Source organism: Nicotiana tomentosiformis, chromosome 7 (assembly GCF_000390325.3).
Source record: "Nicotiana tomentosiformis chromosome 7, ASM39032v3, whole genome shotgun sequence".
In the NCBI taxonomy this organism is placed as follows: domain Eukaryota; kingdom Viridiplantae; phylum Streptophyta; class Magnoliopsida; order Solanales; family Solanaceae; genus Nicotiana; species Nicotiana tomentosiformis.
Window position 1 is genome coordinate 39,755,987 of NC_090818.1, and position 11,510 is coordinate 39,767,496.

The window sequence follows — 11,510 nt, forward strand, 5'->3', positions numbered from 1 at the left end:
TATATTCATGCGTCTCGTCTAACTTGAGTTGTTTCGGCGGGTCACTTTATTATGAAAAGAGAGGTTTCGCCCTTTCTGGCTCTTCTCCATGCTTCAGTTGTCAAGTATGATTTGATATAGTTTCAAAGTTTTAGGCTGGAGCCTTACGTCACAGAGCAAATGTTTTGTTTTCAAACTAGATTCGAAGAATGACATGGAATCGTCTTCCTAAAAATAAGAGTCATTCATTTGAAAAAATATAGTTTTCAATTGGCTGGTCGAATAACCAAAGTTTCTTGGATACTATTTCAGCATTGGTCAATCACCGGTGTTTCCATATCTGAGAATGAATTGAAACAATGAAGTTATCAATTAAATCAATAAAAGAAAGTTGATCCGAGAAGGGGTCTGCTTTGCTACAAGAAAACACAATGAATCAAGAATCTAGAATTAAGACTGTCGTGGAACGAGTTTGAATCAAGTATTCAAAGCACAAAAAGTTTCTTTGATACTAGCATATTCCAGGATATAAGCATTGGATGAACCAGTATAGAATATATTACCTAATCAGGCCACTCAATTTTCATGATTTCTAAAAAGTGAGTGAATATTCATCAGAACATAATGTAGTGTGTCAAACCTGAGGAGAAGGAATAAGGGATCTTCTGCTTTGTTTTAATTGATGTTAGCATCAAAATTGGAAAGAAAGAAACTATTTTCCTTTCTCCTTTCTTTTGAAAAAAAAAAATGGTGGAGGAACAGAAAAAAAAAGATTGAGAATGAGTTTATCTTTTTCACTAAAAACTGACATCAGATTAGAACTACAGACTAGTTGAAGGATTGAGAATCCCGTTAATGTTTTTCCCTTAATTCAATTCCATGAAAATCAATGTCTCATCCACTTTCCACCTTCATAGAAATAACACAAAAATATGGTCCCGGCGGGGCTCGAACCCGCGACCTTCGGCTCATAAGACCAACGCTCTAACCAACTGAGCTACGGAACCTTAATTTTCCAGTTTAAGGAAAAGCATAAATTTGATAATTATTATATTAACTTTTAAAAATCGAGATAACAACATTATGAGGCTAATCATAATACAATTGTAGTAATAACACCAGAATGTGAATATTCAACGGTTGCTGCAAAAACAGTCAAAACCTTCTCCATAAAAGACTTTTCGTCAAAATAAGACTTGCTAAAGGTGTAAGAAATTAGAAGGGGAATAGTTTCTTCTTATTATGATATTCACTTTTGTTTACCCGAAAAACAGATAGAGTTGAATTTATACGTAGTTTTAAGCAGAGGCGGATCCAGGATTTAAATCCTGTGGGTTCAATTTTAAGATTTTTAACATTGAACCCATTATATTTTTAAAGTTATGGGTTCATATCTACTATTTTTGCAATTTTAATGAATTTTTACATACAAATTTTTACTCCGCGTCGAAAGTTATGGGTTCAGTTGAACCCGTAGCTAATACGCTACATCCGCCTCTGGTTCTAAGGATACGTGATATAACTTGATGCAAATTGAAAAAATAAGTAGAGATATATCGAATATTGATTGTAAAAAGAAATGAATACAAACTCAAATTGAGTAGAGAATGACCGATAAATAAACAAGATTGAATCAATATCCAAAGCCCCAAAAAGAATAATATTTGCTTATTTGTGTGTAAATCTCAATAACCCCTAGATGCCAGAGTGTATGAATGTCTGAATGGATCCCTTTCACAAGCGATAGCCACTCTTAATATAGTGGATGAATTCTACTTTTGAGTATAATTAAAAATATATAGTGGGGATCCCATGATAGATTAGTTAATTAGCTTTTGCTTAATTTCCGCCGAGATTCTCTTCCCTAATGCGGCTACAACGGTTCTTTGTCTCTTGGCTCGCTTTCAATCTGGGTTGGTCTCGATATTGGTCGGTCTCTGGGTCTCGAGTTTGATATTGGCTCGAGCTCGATTGATCTCTGGGACTTGAACTCGATATTATAATGATGATCCTCGGCCTATCATGCTCCAATCTTGACTAATTACACGAAGGGCAAACTCAGTTTTGACCGTATACAACTTTTCTTCTAAAATAAAACCCATGCCACAAAATTGCTTTTCTTTTTTCTTTACTTTATTTTACAGCAATTTTTCTTTATAAAAAATATAAGCATGTAGCATAGCCTTTTTTCGTTTGAAAAAAAAAATAGTGTATTCACAATCATCTGCCTTGATCCGCTTGGCTACCTCTGCCCTCACAAGTCACACCTATCACAGGTTGGAGAGTCTTTATTTTCAATCAAGTTACCATTGTAATTCATTGGATTGACTACCTAGGTGAATCCAATTTTTGGATTTTAATTAAATTGCGTGACAAGAGAAGAATGCTTACTTTGAACAGGAACAAAAAGATGATAATTGATACTTATAATTTTGAAAAGTCCTCGTAGGGTGGTTCAAATGTCTCGTTCAAACTGTGTAGTTGTGTGTGTGTGGGGGGGGGCTATGTGGTGCCAACGATTGCCACTAAGGTGACAATGAGATAGTAAAAACTTCCTTACATAATTATGAATTTATGATATCTCAATTCTAAATTGCATTGGAAGAATTAGTCAGTCAAATTACCATCAGAAATCTGCTCATTTGTGAGAAGGGAATAGCAATTGTAACACAAAAAGATTTTGGAACATCTTTACAAAAGGGAAAAAAGAAAGTGCAATATGATCACACTATGTTTGCATATATATAACAAAATCTTGGCACCATAAAATACCAAAACGAATATGCTATGCAAGGGGTCGGCTGTGGCTGAGCTGCTTGTTCGGCCCCTCATACACTTTCGGACAAATATTCTTTGTATTGTCTCCCATTATTTACTCTTGGGTTTGTTGAGGCTAAGGTAGGTCCACTTTGAAAGCCTAAATCTATTGGGAAAATTACACTCACTCTATAAGATAATAACCGATAAAATGTATATTTTTTTATAAATTAACATATAATATACAAAAAATATATATCGCTAGCGGAAGTTCCAAATATGTAACGTGCCCAAATTTATTGGCATATGGCAATGAAGATCGTGATGGATCTCTTTCCTGTTGGTTTGAGGATTCATAACAGATGTTATTGAATCTGCTATTAAGGAATAACATCAATTCTTGGAATAAGAGCTGTGAACTTCATAGCTTTGAGGGAGACTGTGCAGCCCTAAACCTTTACGTAATAGGATGCTTCTTTAATAGAGTTTGAAGCAAGGAGGAATCCCTCTTTTCGCTAATGAATATTTTAGTCGAAATAAGCAAATTTAGGTTGATGGGAGATAAGACAATTTTTCCCATTTTCCATGAAAAAGTATCGAAGAAATACGCACATTTAGAGCTGCGGGATGTGAAGGAATAGGATGTCCCATTAGAATGGGCCGAGACAATCGATGATTAGTTTAATATCTTGTGTTTTGAAACTCTAAAAAAAAGATTCCGATATATATTTCGTCGTGAAAATGTCACATTTTTATTTTAACTTAGTATCGATTCCAAATTAGTCAAAGCTGATTGTATGAAGTATCCTCTTTGTTCGCTTGCATCAGAAGCCTGTTTCGTGATTTGTACTTGTGTCGATGTTGATGTGGAAAAGAGTATAGCCCAAATTAATAGCATGTTAGAAAAAATCATCTTATTTAAGTATTTTTTTTCAAAAGTACTTTTCGAAAAAGTACTTTACTGGAGAAAATAAGTTTGTATTTGACTAATCAATTGAAAAACAATTTTGAACAACAATATGTGTTTGTCCAAACTTTTCAAAAAATACTTTTAAGTGTCAAATTATGAATAAGGACATGAATATATTTGCTTAATACTTAATGTTGTATAAATAGATAAATAATCACAAATATTTATTATTAAAGATAATAATTAAGTTTTTAAATTTTACTAGTCTATGAATACGTGCGTTGCACGTGTAGTCCATATCAATTTTCACAAAATGTGTATCAAAATAATTGTGATTACAAGTATATTGTATATAATAGCTTTTGTTTGAAACAGAATTATAAATTAAACTGTACAAAAAGTTACCACTATATTATTTTATGTAGAATTATATTAGTTTTATTTTATGAATACAAATATGTAATGTTGGTATATATTTTATCCTATTATCTCGGTTCGCTTTATTATTACCATAACTCTCATACATAAATATCCCTTTTATACTATAATACATAGTTTTTCATGTGATAAAATATGTTTTACAAAATATTTAACCATGAATTTTATCTAATGCAAAAAAAAAATGCATTGAAAATTATTTTAGAAAGAGGATGTAACGACCCGGCCGGTCGTTTCGAGAGTGATAGCCCCGTTTCTGCCATTTCCTGCTTCTTTTGTGTTCTTCAGCTATATTATAATATGTCGGATTAGTTAGTTCGGGTCCGGAATAGTTTCGGAGCTAAATTGAGACACTTAGTCTTTTTATTAGAAGCTTAAGTTGGAAAAGTCAAACATATATTGACTTATGTGTAAACGATCTCGGATTTGAATTCTGATGGTTCCTTAGCTCCGTTAGGTAATTTTGGACTTAGGAGCGCGTTCGGAATGTGATTTGGAGGTCCGTAGTAGAATTTGGCTTGAATTGGCGAAAGTTAGAATTCTGGCGATTTTGGTCGGCAGTGAAATTTTGATATCGGGGTCGGAATAGAATTTTAGAAGTTGGAGTAGGTTAGTGGTGTCATTTTTGACGTGTGTGTAAAATTTGAGGTCATTCGGACGTGGTTTGATAGGTTTCGGCACCGTATGCGAAATTCAAAAGTATAGAAGTTTTTAGCCTTGAATCCGAGTGTAATTTGGTGTTTTGATTTTGTTTTGAGTGATTCGAGGATTCGACTAAGTTCGTATAGGGTTATATGACCTGTTGGTATATTTGGTTGAGGTCCCGAGGGCCTCGGGGTGATTCCGGGTAGTTAACAGATCATTTGAAGTTGGAAAAATACAGTTGAAGCTGCTGTTGCTGGTGTTTCAGCACCTGCTGAATGGGAACCGCAAGTGCGAGGCCGTAGGAGCGAAGGAAGAGCCGCAAGTGCGGCTAAGGAAGGCCTGGGCTCAGACCGCGGGTGCGATGGAAATCCCGCATCTGCGACGATCGCAAAAGCGGATTGAGAGGCGCAGATGCGCAATTGGATCGCAGGTGCGGCTTGGGCCCCGCATCTGCGATGGCCGCAGATGCGGTCAGGTGATCGCAGGAGCGGAGTCAGTTTTTTAATGAATTTTCGTAGAAGCAGAGCCCTTTTCGCTGATGCGGTTTCGCATGTGCGGAACTAGGACCGCATGTGCGGTTTTGCTCGGCAGAAAACACTAGCTTGGGGTTTTGTCTTTCATTTTCCAATTTTGGACTTGAGAAATTCGGGAGAGAGGCGATGTTTCGAAGGTTTTCAAGGACCAACGTTGGGGTAAGTGATTCTAACCCATAATTGTATAAATTTCGTGAATCCATGGCTTTATTGATCATCTAATTAGGGATTTGAACTAGAAATTTGGGGGATTTAGGGGTTGAGAGTTTGAGAGTGGATTTTGGGGATTTGAGTGACCAAAAGAGGTCGGATTTTGATAAATTTCGTATGGTTAGACTCGTGAATGAATGAGCTTTCGGGTTTTGTGACTTTTGTTAGATTTCAGATTTTGGCTCTAATTTAGTAATTTTCTTGTGGAATTGATCCCTTTAGCCTTTATTGATTGTATTGTATTACTTATGGGTAGATTCGGGACGCTTGGAGGCCGATTTGAGAGGCAAAGGCATCGCGGAGTAGGTTCTTTTTGCTCGGATTGAGGTAACTAACAATTTTAAATCTTGTTTTGAGGGTATGAAACCCCGAGGATTGGTAGGATGTGAGTGTTTGAAGGTGACGCGCATGCTAGGTGACGGACGTGTGAGCGTGCACCGTGAGGGATTGTGACTTGGTCCGTCCCGTGAGACTGTAAAGTCAAATAGCCATTGTTGTTACTTGTTTTCCCTTATCTTTGAGCAATTGACTGCCTTTCATGTTAGAAACCATGCTTAGACCATATGATATCACTGTTGGGACCTGCAGCGGTCATATACTTGTTGAATTGACTGCTAATTGATGTCTTGTACTCAGTCATAGACCTAATCGTGTGTTATATCTCTATTCCCTTTCATTTCTTGTTGATACTTGTTGTATTCTCTGTTTTGGGCCGATTATTATGATATTCTGTGAGCCAGGGGGGGATGGAGAGGTTAGTGATTGAGATAAGGCCTGAGTGCCGAGCTGTGAACTATGTGAGGGTGTATGGGTCGGGTTGCACGCCGCAACGATCCTTATGGCTATTTATGGACTGTGGATCGGGTTGCATGCCGCAACGAGTCTTATGGCTACTTATATGATTGGATCGGGCTGCACGCCGCAGCGATATAGCGCTTGGGCTAGAAGAATCCCCTCCGGAGTTTGTACACCCCCAGTGAGCGCAGATACCTATTGAGAGTGTGTATTGAAGGCTGAAAGCCGAGAGTATGAGCCGATGAGATAAGTTAAGTGACTGCTGCCTTGAGAGGTTGTACTTGCTTTTATTTATTGTTGCACTTAGTTGCTATCTGATGTTGTTGTGAAATTTCTGGAAGATTCATATATGTTTTACTTGAGCTCGAACTGATTTGACTTATATCACCGGATTTGAAAACATGTTCACTCTTTACTGAAAGCTTTCGAAATGATCTGTATTATTATAGTTCGTCACTGCTTCTCAGTTTCTTATTTAATTCTGTTACTTGCTGAGTTGGTTGTACTCATGCTACACACTGCACTTCATGTGCAGATCCAGGTGTGTACGGTTCTGACGGTCGCTGAGTTCGTGCGCGGGCTGATTATCGGAGACTTACGAGGTAGCTGTTGGTATTCGCGGTCCTTGTTTCTCCTTTCTTATTATCTTTTCTCTCTTGTATTGACATTTGGCACAGACTGTAGTAGTCTCTGTTTCTAGATTTGTTATTAGATACTCATGACTTTGTGACGCCCCGATGTCGGGCTATTTGTTTTTCGCACTTATGTTTTATTTGGGTTTTACCCCAGTTTTTTATGAAAAAGATTGTGGTTATTTTAAATGTCTTAAATAATTTCTGTTAAATTTTGAAAGTGTTTTGAAAATGTCGACTTGCCTAGTATCACGATAGGTGCCATCATGACGGGTTAGGTTTTGGGTCGTGACAAAATTGCACACCAATCATTAATTTTGTGACAGAAAATATTGTATTTTGTTTAAAATATCTTTCTGTTCCTTCTTTGTTGTTTTTTGACAGAGAAGCTCTTACTATAACCCCTTAAAAAGCAAGATGTTTCGCTAGAATACAACTTCTATTAGAAATATAATTTTGACTAATAATCGAGAGCAAAATCTTGCTCATATGGCCATACGTGAAACATCATCAGCTAAGTTTTCATTTCAAAATGTCAGTATGAAAACATACATAGAAATTAAGAACCAAATAAAAAAAAACTAAAACTAACACTCAATGAACATATACTAGCATAATTGCTACAACAGTTTTGAGTGACCCGAATTAATATAGACTCAAAAACTTTTATATGTACAGTCCAAAAATTATGCACCAAATAAAGGAAAAAAAAAAGAAGAAGATGAAAACGTTATATAAACCAGTTACTTCATACTTTAGTAGAGAAACCATGTCTTGCGGTAGACCCCAAACTTTGCTTCTTTCTTTAAATATCAAACATGTTATAAGCAAAATGCTTGAAAGTTTGCTTGTTGAATGCTTTGACATTGTCTAGCCACACAAGGATGAATAGTGTTATAACGTCATTAGCAAAGAAGAAGCAACATCACAATAATAAGATGGCAAATACGACTTTTCGATTTCTATAACGGATGAATCATTTAGCAATTTATTTAAGAGAACAAAAATAATAATATTGACACCTTATTCTTTGGGTTGTGTTCTAAATATATTGAATTAGAAACAATTCAAAGGTTGGTGATGCTTAGAATTCCCAAGAAATTCTCGAACGCAGGATTTCCAATTAACAACATTTAGTAGCTACTCCCTCGGTTCACTTTTACTTGTCCACTATACTAAATCAAAAGAAAGACTCTTTTTTTCTTCTTCTTGTTTTACCCTTATCATTAATTACTCATTTTCAAAATTATTTCTCAAGACTTTTTGAAATGCTATCATTATTAAGGGTTATATGGTAAAATATACACTATAATCACTATTTCTTAAGGGGCGTGAAAAGTCCAAGTGGACAAGTAAAATTGAACGGAGAGAGTATTATTTAATATTTAATAGGAGGTTACTAATTAATGGTGAAAGTCAAAGGGCTACCAATTTCCATGTTTGTCTTTATTTCAATTAAATATTTTCTTTTTTATTAATTTTATTAGTATGTATATTTACATTTTTGTACAAAAATATATTTGAAATGATATCATGTTGAAGGGTATTATAGTCATTTAGTTTTATAGGGTTATTTCGGTCTTTTAAGTTTCTAGTTTGGTCTTCATGCTTATAATATGGTATGATTTAAGTAAAATGTAAAAATAAAATAAAAATTACTTTATTCTTTCAAGATAGTTTAAATATATCAAAAAATCATTCAATAAATATGAAAGTTTATCCCAAAAGTCATTATGTATTACTTAATAGTTTAAACTAAATAAGGTTATTTTGATATATATAATATTTTGCTAAGGGTATTTTTGGTAGGAAGAAAAGTCAAAATTGCTTCTGCTTCTAGGGAGAGACTACTTTTTTCTGCTTCTGCTTCTGCTTCTAGCCAAAAGTACTTTTTCCCCCTAAAAAAAGCTTAGTCAAACACATCAAATTGAAGAAAAAAACACTTTTTCCCCCTAAAAAATCTTAGCCAAACACCTCAAATTGAAGAAAAAAAAAAATACTTTTTTGAAAGAAAAAAAAACACTTTTGACTTGGGAAGAAGCCTGGCCAAACACGCTATAAAATGATATGGAGTCCCTAGTTAAATTAATTTTGGATGGGTCCAATTGTTTCCACAATTAGAAATTCTTGTTATACTGTCATTTTGCTAAATCTTCCATCTCATGTGATGTGTGTGAAGGAAAGAAACTTGTTTGTTCTTTAAGTCAACATATGCATTGAGATCTTAGAATGTCTTTTATTCTCTTATGTGATGTTACTGTTACAGTACAAATACTATATGTGTGTGTGTGTTCTGTTACAAATAAGCAAGCATAAACTTAGAAAGTTAAGATTCCCTCTTTGCAATTAGCTTGCCAGTTTTCGTTCTAGAATATTTTTGAGACTATATTGGAAATAAATAAATCGACTGGTGAATATTAAAATCTTCCGAAACTAGCTACAAATAATATTTACTACTTGAAATTCTATTAAATTGAGAGGAAAATAGTTAAAATTTTAGTTAAGAATTAGTATTTCTTTGACTCTTGAAAAGTGAAAGTGACCAATCAAAAAGAGAGTGCTATCGTTTACCTTGGAATAAATTTATGGCAATGGTGGACAATCTCGAAGCCAGGCGAATGCTAGATTTGATCTTTTAAATAAAAGTATAAAACTATAAAACAATCAATAAATTTGAAAAATGTGTTCAGTCACTCGATTTAAAGTATGGAAGTTTCTATAATTTAAAAACAATATCTTATACCATTAAGAAATTTCCAACTAGTTTTAAATTACAGAATCATTGAATTTTATGCTGGAAAAGAAACTCTTTATATTGTTGTTACCCAAGAATAAATGAAGCCTTGAATTACCTATAACCGGATTAATTCCTCACTGATTCACAATCTTTTACCAATTGATATGTTCAACCTTTAAATGAATATTACTCTCTTCATCCCAATTTATTTGATATTTTTCATTTTTTAGGATTGACTAATTTTCGGAGAATAAATTAATTTATCTTTTAAGTTAAATTTTAGATATTCATTTTGATTTTTCAAAATTATAGATATTCATATATTAGACGAAAAATACTATGAGGTACCATTTTCTCATCTTCAAATGACAAAAACATATATTTCTAATATGTTGGGTAAAATTTACTTAGTTTGAATTTGAGAAACCATAGTTTGAATCTGAGAAACCAAAAGCGACAAATATTTTATTGAGAAAGTTGTGTTTACGCGCGTAAGTTCATGTACATATTACTATTTTGTATTTTTTGTGCGATGAAACTCTTGCTACGAGAGTACCTTTTCTTTTTCTTTAATTTTTAATAGGGAGCTTATAATCAACACTATACATTTAATTAATCTAACTTGCTAGTAAAGAATGAGGTATCGATCTAATTCCAAAGTAGCTAACGGTGGTCAAGACGTAGATGGCTTGCATAACATTTGGTTGACGTTAAAAAGATGACAATGAGGGTGTGTTTGGTACAAAGAAAATATTTTTTAATTTTTTCTATATTTGGTTAGCTTAAATATTTTAAAAAATATTTTTTAATTTTTGGAAAATGACTTTCCTACTAAAAGGAGGAAAAATATTTTTCAAAACTTTTTTTCAATCTTCCCCACTCTATTTTTCGTCCCACCCCCACCTCCACCTCCACCACCACCTCCCCCCCAACATAGTCACCGTCACTCCGGCCCTTAGGGCCCGACCTACTACCCTCCCCTGTCCTTATACACTTCGTCTCATATAGTGTTTGTCTAAATTATATTATATACGGTCAAAATCAGTTTCGACCTTCGTACAATTGGTCAAGATGGGAACTTAATAGACTGAAGAGCGTCTTCATAATATCGAGATAAGGTCTGAAGTCAGGTTACCGAGCTTCGAGTTTTAGGGACCGATCAAATACCGAGCTCGAAGTCATTACCAAGCTCGAAGTCCAAATCGAACTCTGATACGAAGCGGTGTTATCGAGCTTAAGAGCCAGAGACCGACCAATACCGAGCCCGAATCAATACCGGGCCCCGAATCAATATCTAGCTCGAGTCAATATTGAGATCTGAATTTGGAGATCGATCAATATCAAGTCCAATCAAAATCGAGCTCATAGACAAGAGCCGTTACAACCGCACTAAGGGAGAGAATCTCGGCGGGAATTAGGGAAAAGCTGATTTATCATGGGTTCCCCACTATGTATTTTTAATTATATCTAAAGTAGGATCCCTCTACTATAAGAGGGATGAATATATTTCTATAAAAAAACCATTAAGGCAGTGATATAGAATATAACTTAGATATTGTTGATACACTCCCATTCTGAGAGATTATCCCTTTGTGCTTTATACATTGATTCATCTTATTTATTCATAAATCATTCCCCTTTTAACTTTGTTTGTATTTTATTATTTACGGTCAATATTCAATATTTCTACCCACTTTTATGATTTGTGTCAAGTTATATCACGTACCCTTAGAACTACATACAAATTCAACTCTATCCATTTTTTGGGTAAACAGTTTGGCGCCCACCGTGGGGCTAAGGATAACAGTGGTTGTTTGGTACGAATCTCTACAAAATACACCGTTTTATACTTGCTCTTGGAAGTATCTTTGATT

At 34.6% G+C, this 11,510-nt stretch overlaps 1 non-coding gene across 1 annotated transcript; it reads right to left on the minus strand.

Moving 5' to 3' along the window:
* Nucleotides 1-912: 912 nt before the first annotated feature.
* On the minus strand, nt 913-986 carry TRNAI-UAU (transfer RNA isoleucine (anticodon UAU)). Its single transcript has one exon. It is a non-coding gene; the product is annotated as a tRNA-Ile (tRNA).
* Between the last annotated feature and the right edge of the window lie 10,524 nt (nt 987-11,510).